Consider the following 12,108-nt stretch of genomic DNA (forward strand, 5'->3'; position numbering starts at 1 on the left):
TTTCCTTGGAGCAGCTTTAACCCACCTGTAGTGCATCCAGATATTGCTAGACTCTAACTCCCTTCAGCCCTGGGAAGCATGGCTAATAGTCTGGGATGAGGGAAATTAGAATCTAGAAGTTTCTCATCCCAGTTGGTCTTGGCTTTGGATTGTGCTGTAAGTAAATAAGGCTGGAATCCTAACTCCACTTACCTGGACAGGTAATTCCACTGGACTTACTTTTAAGTATATATGGCTAGGATTGCACTGTAAGTTACTGATTACATTTATATTCCAACTTTCCACTACAATGGAACTCAAGTAGCGTAGAAATTCTTCTCCTGTAGTGTTCTAGACATTTGCCTGACAGAGTCCTTTTAAGCTTTAGCAATATTGCTGCATTATGTGACCTAAGACATGTCCCTGTGTATTAATGTGTTAATGGCTACATGTATGGAAGCCTACTTCCATTTGTGGAGCTCCCACATTCAATCAGAGTCGCTGCATTTTACAGCTGAATAAGCTTCGACATTAGGGCTCTCACCCTGCTGTGGAATAAGAATCCTTGTTATTCTATTCAACAATTCTTCTTGTTGTTGTTCATTGTACAGATGCAAAATAAGGCTCACCTACAAATGGAGTGGCTATGGCACAGTACTAATAATTAATGGGATAGTAGCAGTCGCCTACTCCAGATTCATGAACTCATTACAAATTCAGAGGAATGAGGCTGAATACTAAACATTCCATGAACAAGAATGGTTCTGGCTTAAGGAGAAATGCCCAACGATCAGGAAACTCCATAGAGTTCGAAGTAGCTGCTTTCTTGTTTCTTTTCTTTTAATTTTGTTTTATAGCATTCATGAAACTAGTGAAAGAAAGTTTTTTCTTTTCTTTGAATTGAAATGTTTTAATAACATTATTTACACATCTGATTTGGGGAGAGCAGGCTTTAAGCAATGCTGTCTCTCACTTCTCCCCATCCCCTCAAAAAACACACAAAAAACCCAACCATCACTCCCTGCAAAAGAGGTGTTTTGATGTTGATATGCTTTCATTATATTGTTTGATTTGTAGATAACATTGTGTTTTAAGTTCTATGTATATCTATTAAGTTGTAACCTAACTAAAATATTGTGATCTTGTATTATAACCATGTTCTTTATTCTGACATAGATGTGTAGTTATTCTGATAGAGTTATGTGATTAGCATATTGTTTGATTTGAGTATACTGCAATCAGTAATCATAGAATCATAGATTTGGAAGGGAACCTGGAGACATCTAATTCAACTGCCCCCCGGGGGGGACGACCTGGAGAGTACATTTACTTGTTACGGATAATAGCTATTCATTTATCCTCCATGACTTTGTCTAATTCCGTAGCCAGGACTATCAAAGTCAGTGGCCATTATCATATATAGTGACAACAAGATCTGCATAAGAATGCACCCTGCCTTTCCACACTTTGCCAACAAAGACACATATGCATTTTTGTGGTTATTTATCCAATCTAAGCCCTAGTAAGAATATTTGAAATAAGAAAATGAAGGGCCTGCTGGATCAGGCCAATAGATCGTCTAGTCCAGCTTATTGTTCTCACAGAAACCAACCAGACGCAGGGATGTAATGACAGTTGTAATGTGGAATTAACTATGGTAACTATGGATATACAACAGATGGATAATGGTAAAAGATGGAGAATACTTTATTTTAAATATGGAGGCAGGGAGGAGGTCCGAAAGTTTGAAAGAACCTTTTATTTTAATTTTTGAAATTGTTAAAGCTAAAACGTATAAAATTATGTAAAACCAATAAAAAATTATAAAAAAGAAGAAACCAACCAGATGCTTCTGCGAAACCCTCAAGCAGGACCCAAGCACAAGAGCACTCTTCTCTTGTGTGGTTTTCCAGCAGCTGGTATTCAGAAGCACTACTGTTTCTGACCATGGCGGAAGAGCAGAGTACGGTATTAGCAAAGCAGCAACTAAAAAATAAGCTAAGCATCACAGTTACAGCAAAGTCATATTATATGATTAACAAATTAATAGAGCATTTATAATTCATAAAACAATATTAACAACATTAACAAAATAGCAACTAAGAAGAATAAAAGAACAAGCTAAGCACTGTTAAGTTCATAATGCACACTCTCTATGCCCCCATGGCTTATAATCTTTGACTTGCTCTTATATTTCTGAATGTCCCAACGCTCAATTTCATCAGATGTCCATGAGTTCTGAAAGTGAGAGAAAACTTCTCTCTATCCCTATTTGCGCGTCAAGGTCCCCAAGACACACCCCCCCAAAGAAAAACACAATTGACAATTTTTGTTTAAGGTTTTTGGCATAATTTTGGCCACAACTTTATTCAAATTACAGCAATGTGAGTGGTTGCTTAGGCATTGGTAGCACTAACTGACCCCATACGGGGACAGCTCTGACATTCGCACCCCCCGCGAAGTCAGCAAGGGTAAGTCACCTGGGGAGAGAGATGGGACTGGGAACCATGCCTCACCTCTCCCCAGAATGCTCCCAGGGGCTTGCGTGGCCCTAGCCCCTTGCCAGGGGGTTTCGGACAAAAGCATGGGGAGCCCCTGGGTTCCTTTAACAGAAAACCCTTGAAGCAGCAGCAGCAGCATTTTGGAGGGGCAGGCACAGCTGAATCCATACCCCTCCACCACCAGCAGCATTTTGGAGGGGCAGGCACAGCCGAATCCATACCCCTCCACCAACCAATTCCAAGACCAATGCCTAACCGCAAACCTTACAAGTTGTGACGATTTGCTATGCAGTAGGCAAAAACCAAGTGGCACACACTAATCAGCCAAATGGACAAAATTCCTACCAGGCCCCTGCCCCAAAGCAGACGACCCCATGACAGGCATAGCAAGGTCAAGCAATCAGCCTAAAATTAGGGAAGGGAGGGCGGGTGATCCGAAGTAAGCAGCGAAAAGAGGAAGTTCCTCGCTGTGAGCATTGTATTTAACAAATAGGGCTGTCAATCAACAAATGGCAACATCTAGATTTCCCCAGTAACAGCCCACCCCTGCTAAAGGATGGCCAAACCATTTGCCTAGTAACAGTGAGGTGTCTTGTCAGCCCCGCCCGCAACCTGTGCTCTCCATGAGGGAGAACACACTTTGCCATACTATGCATAATTTTATAACTTATGTCACCTGTTGATTGCATTTTCTCTAAACTAGAAAGTCCCAAATGCTGCAACTTTTCCTCACTCCATCCCTTTCATCAATTTGGTTGCCCTTTTCTCTGAATATTTCCCTGCACTACAATAACCTTTTTGAGGTGAGGCATTTGACCTCATTATGTGTGCATTTTGATGCCAACACATATGTACATCCACATCTGGAGTGCCAGCTGTAATGCATGGACTGCTGCAACAATGTAATCTAACATGAAAAGTCTGGTCAAAATTCTGAGCTGTGGTGCCCAAAAGTTAATACTCTATGTCAACCAGAATCAAGCAAAATGAAACAGTTTTAATCTGCTTTAAATGTGTGAAAATCCTTGAGAAATGACAGCACATTTTAAGCCACTTGCTTAGGTGGATTTTTAGAACAAATTTGACAGATTCATATAGGAGAAGTCTATCAATGGCTACTAACTATGATAGCTCAATGTATTAGCAATATTCAGAGAGTTAACACGTTAGTGTCAGTTGCCTAGGAAAGAGAATAGATCGAAATCCTCATCATGCCCTGTTTGTAGACACATCTGGCTAGGCAAGGAAGCCTGATCCAGCAAGATGTAAGGGATCAATGCATGCTCAGTGGTTGAGCAAATGATATTTATGCACAAAGTTCAATCCCTGATATTTTCAAGAAAGATACTTGAAAGATACAAGACTTCATTCATCACCCCAGCTCTTTATCAAGTGAGCTACATAACATTACATTAAGAAGGCACAAACCATGATGTTCCAGATACTACAGTTTAAGAAGAATCTCAACAAACTTGAATGTTCAGAGGAGGGTGACAAGATAGTGAGGGGTCTACAGGGAAATTTGAAGGAGGTGGGTATCTTTAGTCTGAAGAAGAGAGAATTTAGAGGCAGTAGTGTCTGTTGCCCACTGGGGCTGGTGGGGCGGAGGGCAGGGAGCCCAAAAGTAGGTGCAGCCAGAGGTAATGACAGGCAGAACTGATTTATTCCTCCATATCTCCCTCATGGCTGAGCTTTATAAGGCCAACACTGATGCTAAAGAGGATAAAGCTGATAGCCAGGGCGAACCCATGAGACTGGTTGTAAAATGCCCCTCAACTGCCCCCAATAAATCAGGACATCCAATTTTTGGGTGCTGGGAGTTCTTCTGTAGGAGCACGTCCTGGAAGACACACATCCCAATTTTCCATGGCAATATGTTGGAGGGCATGTTATAAGAAGGTAGACAGAATGCAATCAGACACTGGTGAGGGCTCATCATCGAGCCTACCAACTGACAGTGAAGGCAGCAAAGCAGGCATACTTTGCTGCCCCCATTGCATCCTCATTATGTCATCCGGGAGAGCTCTTCTGAGTGCTGTGGGGTCTTTTGCAGTCTGGCCCAAAGAAGGTGGTAGAACCAATGGTAGCTTGCTGTGACTTGTTTGCAAAGCATTTTGAGGATAACATTGCTTGCATCCACCAGGATCTTGACTCTGTTACAGAAGATGAATATCACAGAGTATCCAGAGCACTGTCTAGTCCTGTTGTGTTGGATGAATTTTGGTTAGTAAGGTTCAAGGATGTGGGATAGTGCCCTATTTGCCCTAACGGAACAGCCTCTAATCTTAAGAAGTGATATGATGGTCATCATCAGATATCCGAAGAGCTGTCACATAGATGAGGGAACATTACACACACACACACACACACACACACACAGAGAGAGAGAGGGAGGGAGAGAGAGAGCAATAGTTCTAGGTGATAGGATTCAAATCAACAGGTTCAAGACAAAAAATATCAGAAAAGAACTTTTTAATGGTACAATTTTTTTGACAAAAGAACAGACAGTACAGTACGACTTTTAGTGGTGATGTGCTTCTTTGCCCTGAAGATCATTCCAAAAATGAAATAATAGGAAATACCCCCTGGAGATCTCTGGATAGTCCTTCTGCACAATTACATATTGATGATATGTTATAATGAATCTTTGTCACTTCTCTTTGTAGGAATGTGTCAGAATGAAGTTCTTCTCTTCCACCCTCCCCTTGCTCAAATCACAGCATTGAAAAGTGGGAGCTGATTTTCCCTTTGTTGTTTTCTGCTTTATTTACTTTCATTACAGGTTTCCTTAGAGTACTTTCCCTCCCTCTGATCGGTTCCTTTCAGTCTCTTCATGTGTATGCATTTGTCATGTAGCAGAGGAGAGCTCTGGATGACACAGGAGATTAATGTACAGTGCTACTTCATCTGTGATTGCATATCAAAAGACTTCTTTGCTATTCTTTCATCACTAATTCCAATGCAAAAGAAGAGCCTCACACTTGAGTTGTTTTAATCCAGCTACAAATGCTTTATTTTCCTCCCCTTCTGAAGACCAATCACAGCATGTTTTGACACATGCTAGCAAGTTTTATCCACCCAAGCTCTTTTCATTTTGAGGTTTGCACATCTGGTCACATCTAAACTTCTCTAAGCATTAACATCTTCATCTGGGGCCATTCTCCCCCCCCCCCAGCTACAAAAGGGAAGCTAATGCTACCAGGAACAGAGTTCCACTCCAGATTGGTGTAGTCTTTACTCCTTAGACTTTTCTTCTCCTGAAGATATCCTACAAGGCAGGAGAGGTATATGATCAAAGTTTTTCTTCTCCTGGATGGGCTACCTTCCCAGGTGGACAAGCCCGATCATATAACATGTAAAATAAAAGAGCACAAGGGGGAAAGTATACCTTAAAAACATACAAAGGGGGGGTGGTGTTTGAAGGGCATGAGAAGGAGACAAAGGGCAAATAATTTTAATCCTTCTTCCAAATAAAATCATATTTGACTGAAACAAGTGGAATATAAGTGTCTATGCAAGTAAAAAAGGGGCCCATTTGCCTGCGTTTTGTGTGTGGAATAGCACAACCCTTGGTGGCTTTTGTTTATTAGGAGACCCATGTACTCTTCACAGAGTTATATTTCCCATAATAGGGGTCTCCTAAGTTATCCCAACACCCCTAACAAACTCCCATTTCTAGAAATCTTTTTTTGGGGGGGGGGGAATCCATGGCTGTTCAAAGTGGTATGATCCTGCTTTAAATATATAGTGCAGATGGAGACTCAGAATGTTCCCTCCCAAAAAATCAGAGAAAGACTTATTTAAGATATAGTAAAATCTTATTTTATTGTAATAGTACCAATTACTATAATGATCTGTATTATATCAGTCATGCCAAACAACAGTAGTTAAAATGATATTTCCATGTCTGGTTAAAATGAGTATTTCTAGTGAAAACTAATGTTTATATAACTATTCACCATGATTCATTTTCATTTTGGTTCGACATTTCTTGTTCTGTCCTCATTTGTGCAAGAGTGCAGGAATTCCTGCTAAGCAAACACAGAATTAAATCAATAATAGGACATAGAGGGTGTCCAGTGTTATCAAATTTCATCAAGGCATGGGCAAGTGGTTGATCTTTCATGATCAATCTCCATTTTTGTCAACATAACCCAAACAATTTAATGACAAAATACCTGCCATGCTGCAGCTTCAAAGATCTACTCATTTTAAAGCAATAGGTCAGAAAAATCGCTTTCTGAGTAATGATTTCCCATCACAGGTTGATGAAATGTGATGTATATTTCATTGTAGCAACATATTTCAACACCGAATCAAACTGCTCTTTCTTAAACCATATTTACTTTATTTGTTGGCCCATTCTTTCTTTCCCTTCGATTCATTGACAACATGTTTAAATTTGAACTATTCAGGAAGACAATCCATTCATTGCTGAATTTAGGTTACTGCTCGATTGCATCCTTCAGTTTAGGAATGGAGGGTGGGGGGTGAAGGGAATTTTGCCTAATTCACATATTCTGAAACAATATGCAAACAAAAATACAGCCACCCTTAAAAATCTGCATTCTGCCAAATTTTGAAATGCAATTCTCCAGCCAAGTAATGTGTACAAAGATGTCTATACTAAGGAAATGGTTTCATAAAATGCATATATTGGCAAAAATGACATACAAAAATGCATTATATTCGTGAAAATATAAATATTAATGGAAATCTGTTTTGCCAATATGCTCATGGGGAAATCTCTGTAAAATGCTGATGAGTTTTCATTAGGATTATTATTATTTTTTAATCACAAGCCAATGTGGAAATATGGAAAACTGAACTGAAGACTGGAAGAATAAGAAAACTGGAAGTAAGAGATACTTTCATCGCTAGATGGAGGAGAATTTTCCCTAGTGCACATTTTAAAGGAAACTCACCTAATTCACACCACTCACAATAATACATGACCAGGAACACAATTATCCTTCAGGTTGCCTCCCCCCCCCCCCATTGAGTGAGGGGTAAATTACCCATATCCTGCCTCCCCTGGAAAAGAAAACTCTAAGCTTGGGGAGGAGCTGAGACAGGCATCTGACGAACAATTGGCCAATCAACAAGCATGGGGATCAGGCTTTATAAGCCTGTTTTCTCTCAATCTCTTCCTCTCTTTATCACTGAAGTGACCTAGTCCCTTGTTTGGAGACTGAGTACCCTGCTTCTCACAGTTGGGAGATCTTTTGGAGGGTATCCCACCCTTCTCTGATTTGGGTTAACTGTCTTTTAGTGCTTAAAACTGGTTGGGTGAATACCTGAGGCACTATTGGGTTAAGAGAACTCTCATAAACTTTCACTGCCTTGGCTCTGGGTGCTCTTCAAGTTTGGTATGTGCACCAAGGTGAACCCTAGCCAGCAGGGCTGCAGTGCCCTTGTCAGGTTCACAGAGGAGGAATTTCCTCCTAGTCCCTTGGCTGTGGGATACAGGCGGTACCTGTAAACACACCCAGAATATAGGAGTGAGAAATTCTTGCCCAGACTATATTTTGATTCAATTTAATCTGCTTAATTTGGTGTGGTTTTCAGGTCTTCTAAGGTATATTTGAATAAATACAGCATTTCTTACCATAGTTACATGTCTAGAGTCCTTTTTATGGGTCTGGTGGCAATTACTGCTTGTCCTATGGTTGTATTTAACTGAGTTCTAGTTGGGATAACTCAGCTGGTAAAGCATGAGATTCTTCATCTCAGGGTTGTGCATTCAAGTCTTACATTGGGGAAAACCACAATAGGTGATGGCCTCTATTTCATTAAAGGTTTTTAAGCAGAGGTTGTATGGCCATCTGTCATAGATGCATTGCAGAAGTTGGACTAGATGACCCTTGCGGGACCCTTCCTACTCTATAATTCTAAGATTCTATGAAGTATACCTATTATAATTAATGGATCTAAGTTGAAAATATTTGTTAATTTCAATGGTTCTACTCTGATGTTGGGTTCTGCCCTAAATATTGTAAGTCCTCAGTTCAAAAAATGTACCAAAATGCATAAAAATATTTATTAGAGGTAAAATATATTTTGAAATGAATATACAGTGATAGCATGCATATTAAAATACTTATTTAGTTTTGAAGTGTGCATTCAAATATATAGGAAACTTCCCAGAACTCTCTTCACTGTTTAGGTTTTGATGTCAGGTGTTTGGATATCCTTCAATTTAGAGGAAACATTCCCTGAAACTAAAAATGGAAAAAGATTGTTCCAATGCACCTCTTTCCTGTCTAGCTGCTGTGGACCTTCAGGTTCCATGATTCCTGGCATTGGGCCATGGAGATGCAGATGGAGTCCAAAACATCCACAGAGTACCCAGTTAGAGAAAGTTCTTCTAAGGGGAACATTTTGACTTAGGTAAGGCAGATGAAGGGAGAAGATATTTTCTTCCAAATATATTGATTCTTTTATTTGGAATGAGTTTAGATAAGCTCCTTTTGAAATAGAAGTGTACATGGGCTATCTATTTTGCTTCTTCTTGGGACAATTACATATTGGTTCAGTTTTCTAGGCACAACAAATACATCTTCAGTATTCACTGGAGATTATCCCATCATTCTTAAGTAGTCAATCTATTCTAGAAACCGTGTAAAAGCCTCGCTACTCTATCTTTCCATCTTTCCAACTCCTAACTGGACCATACTTTAAAGGCCCCACATGCATGCTTGACCTAGTTCCAAATTAGAACCTTCATTAGTCTTTTGAAATTTTCACCCCTTAAGCTCCTAGCTAATTAATTTATCTGTAGGCACCAAACTATGTGGTCTCTCCTAACTTCAAAGGCTCTGAGATGCAAACAGAGACCCTTTAAAGAAGGTTATGGCTGAGCAATTATACATATTATCACATCGAGACTTTCTTCTACCAATTATATCTTACATCCTAAAATATATAAATGGGATTGCTCTAAAATTATTTTATAAGTGTGTTCTGCCATTCTTAGTTTCAGCAATGCAAACCTGTGCTAGTTTATTGGAATGTCACAGTGTTTGAGGTAAGTTTGCAGGAGGCTGCATCATAAAACTGAGAGAATCAGAAATGTGGGGAACACAGGAAACTGTCTTATCCTAAGTCAGACCATTGATTCATCTTGCCTGGTACTGTCCAGACTGACTGGCAGTGGCTCCAGGATTTTCGACAAGATTCTCCCCCAGGCTTAACTGGAGATGCTGGGATTGAATTTAGGACATTCTGCATGCAAACAGATGCTCTACCACTAAGCCATGACTCTTCCACATTAAAACTGTTGTGTGTGAAAGTGATAAAGGATATATAAACTCAACAACTTTGGGGGGAAATCCTAAAAAAAAGATCAACAACTTTGGTTGGCCCTCATGCATGTTCACTTCATCAAATCTGGCCCTCATTGAAAAAAGTTTGGGCACCCCTGTATAAGCTGTGTCTTGCCACTTTAAAGAGTCATGGCTTTCCCCAAAGAATGCAAGGTGCTGAAAGTTGTTAGAAGAACCCTATTTCCCTGCAATGAGCTCCAAATTCCCATAGCGGTTTAACAATTTATCCTTCTTCCCAGAGACTTCTGGGAGTTGTAGCTCTGTGAGGGAGAAATGAGTCTCTTAAACCTCTCATTGCCTAACTAAAACTGCCAAGATTCATTGGGAGAAGCCACAACTCTTTAAAGTGGTATGATACCACTTTAAATGTATAGTGCAGATGGAACTGGGGAAAGGGAGAGATCTTTCAACGCCTGTAAAAATGAAGAGAAGTATTGTGGCATTGGCATTTATGAACTCGGGTCCTGAGCTAACACTTGAATGGAGGTTTTGGAAATTCTGATCCGCTGTTTAAAAGTTAAACTGCCTCACTGAGAATTGTGAGCTTGCCTGCACCATAAACTCCATTGTCCCTGGTTTCGGGGATGTATTTCAGTCAAATTTCCAGGCTGAAATTCATCCACACTAGTTAATTTAACCACCCCGATGGGTCTAGGCAGCCCCTCCCCATCATGCAGTCACACATCTGCTATTTTTCTTTTTCATTTTAAAAAGTGAGCTCAATTCCTTGTTAAAAATGAGAATAAAGGATAAATGTCTGGGGCTGGGGTGGGAAACAAGTTCTCTTTACATTTTAGGCTGGTTTATTTTTATGTCTGAAATGCTCCGATGCTCTTATCTCTTTGGGATTAGTGATCTTCTATCGAAAGCTGAAGGAATGTTTATCTTTCCCAGCTCAGCAGTTTAAGAAGATGGAGATAGAAAGAGCAGTTTGGGTGTTTTTGTGTTGATTATGGTCTTGAATAATGTAGATCCATCTTTCATCTCACTCAAGCCACCTTGATTGAGGCAGTGGGGGGCCTTATAGGTTTCAGAACTCTGCACACACTGAGATTATCATTGGGATTCTCTCTATGCATCCGGAGGGAAAATGGTACATGAAAATAGGTCCTGGGTTAAGATGCCTTTCAAAATGATTACACAAATGCTGCTACCTGCATGGGAGCGATATTTCCACCTGAAGGATTTGCATCGGGGGCAGGAGAAATTGAGCCACATGTGAAAAATGCAGCTCTGGAGATACAAAATTTCTCCTCCATTTTGTCTGATGACACTTTCTCATAAGGGTGCATTCAAACATGGAGAATATGCATTAGTTTTCCTGATAATAATGCTAGTGCTTCTGTCCCTTTTTCTAATGTACCTTTCACACTGCAATACCTGTTGGGTTATGGAACCATGGCATTTTGACTGATATACTAACATACCATGCTAAATTTCATTCACCACAGTGGGTATTATTTGACACAACAATGACCATCATTGGACAACATCACTACTCTCCCATATTTTATGCATATCTGTGTTTCTCTTCCCCATTTTCCTCCAATTTCCCTTACACACCCCCAGGGGGAGGAATGCACTAATCTTGGAGCTGATGTGCTTCTTTCTCTATCACTCCCAAATGATCCAATATAAAGAGGAACCATTTTTGTTGTTGTTGTGCCACCTCTTTCCCTTATACTCACTGGATTCCTCTGCTAAGGTGGTTTTATTTCATTGCTTTTATTAATTTGCTGTAGCTTCTTTGAGGGAGATCATGATAAAAGTGGTGGGCTAGGAACCCTATAAGATGGCTAGATGGGGGGAGGGAACAGAAAAAGATCTTGGAATCCTTTCCTTAATACAAAAAATATGGAAGAAACCCTGATGCGTCTTATCCCATCCCATTTGTTGTTGTTTGTTGTTTAGTCGTTTAGTCGTGTCTGACTCTTTGTGACCCCATGGACCAGAGCACACCAGGCACTCCTCTCTTCCACTGCCTCTCACAGTTTGGTCAAACTCATGTTGGTAGCTTCAACAACACTGTCCAACCATCTCGTCCTCTGTCGTCCCCTTCTCCTTGTGCCCTCAATCTTTCCCAGCATCAGGGTCTTTTCCAGGGAGTCTTCTCTTCTCATGAGGTGGCCAAAGTATTGGAGCCTCAGCTTCAGGATCTGTCCTTCCAGTGAGCACTCAGGGCTGATTTCCTTCAGAATGGATAGGTTTGATCTTCTTGCAGTCCATGGGACTCTCAAGAGTCTCCTCCAGCACCATAATTCAAAAGCATCAATTCTTCAGCGATCAGCCTTCTTTATGGTCCA

This window comes from Podarcis filfolensis, assembly GCF_964270895.1.
Source record: "Podarcis filfolensis genome assembly, chromosome: Z".
Taxonomy (NCBI): domain Eukaryota; kingdom Metazoa; phylum Chordata; class Lepidosauria; order Squamata; family Lacertidae; genus Podarcis; species Podarcis filfolensis.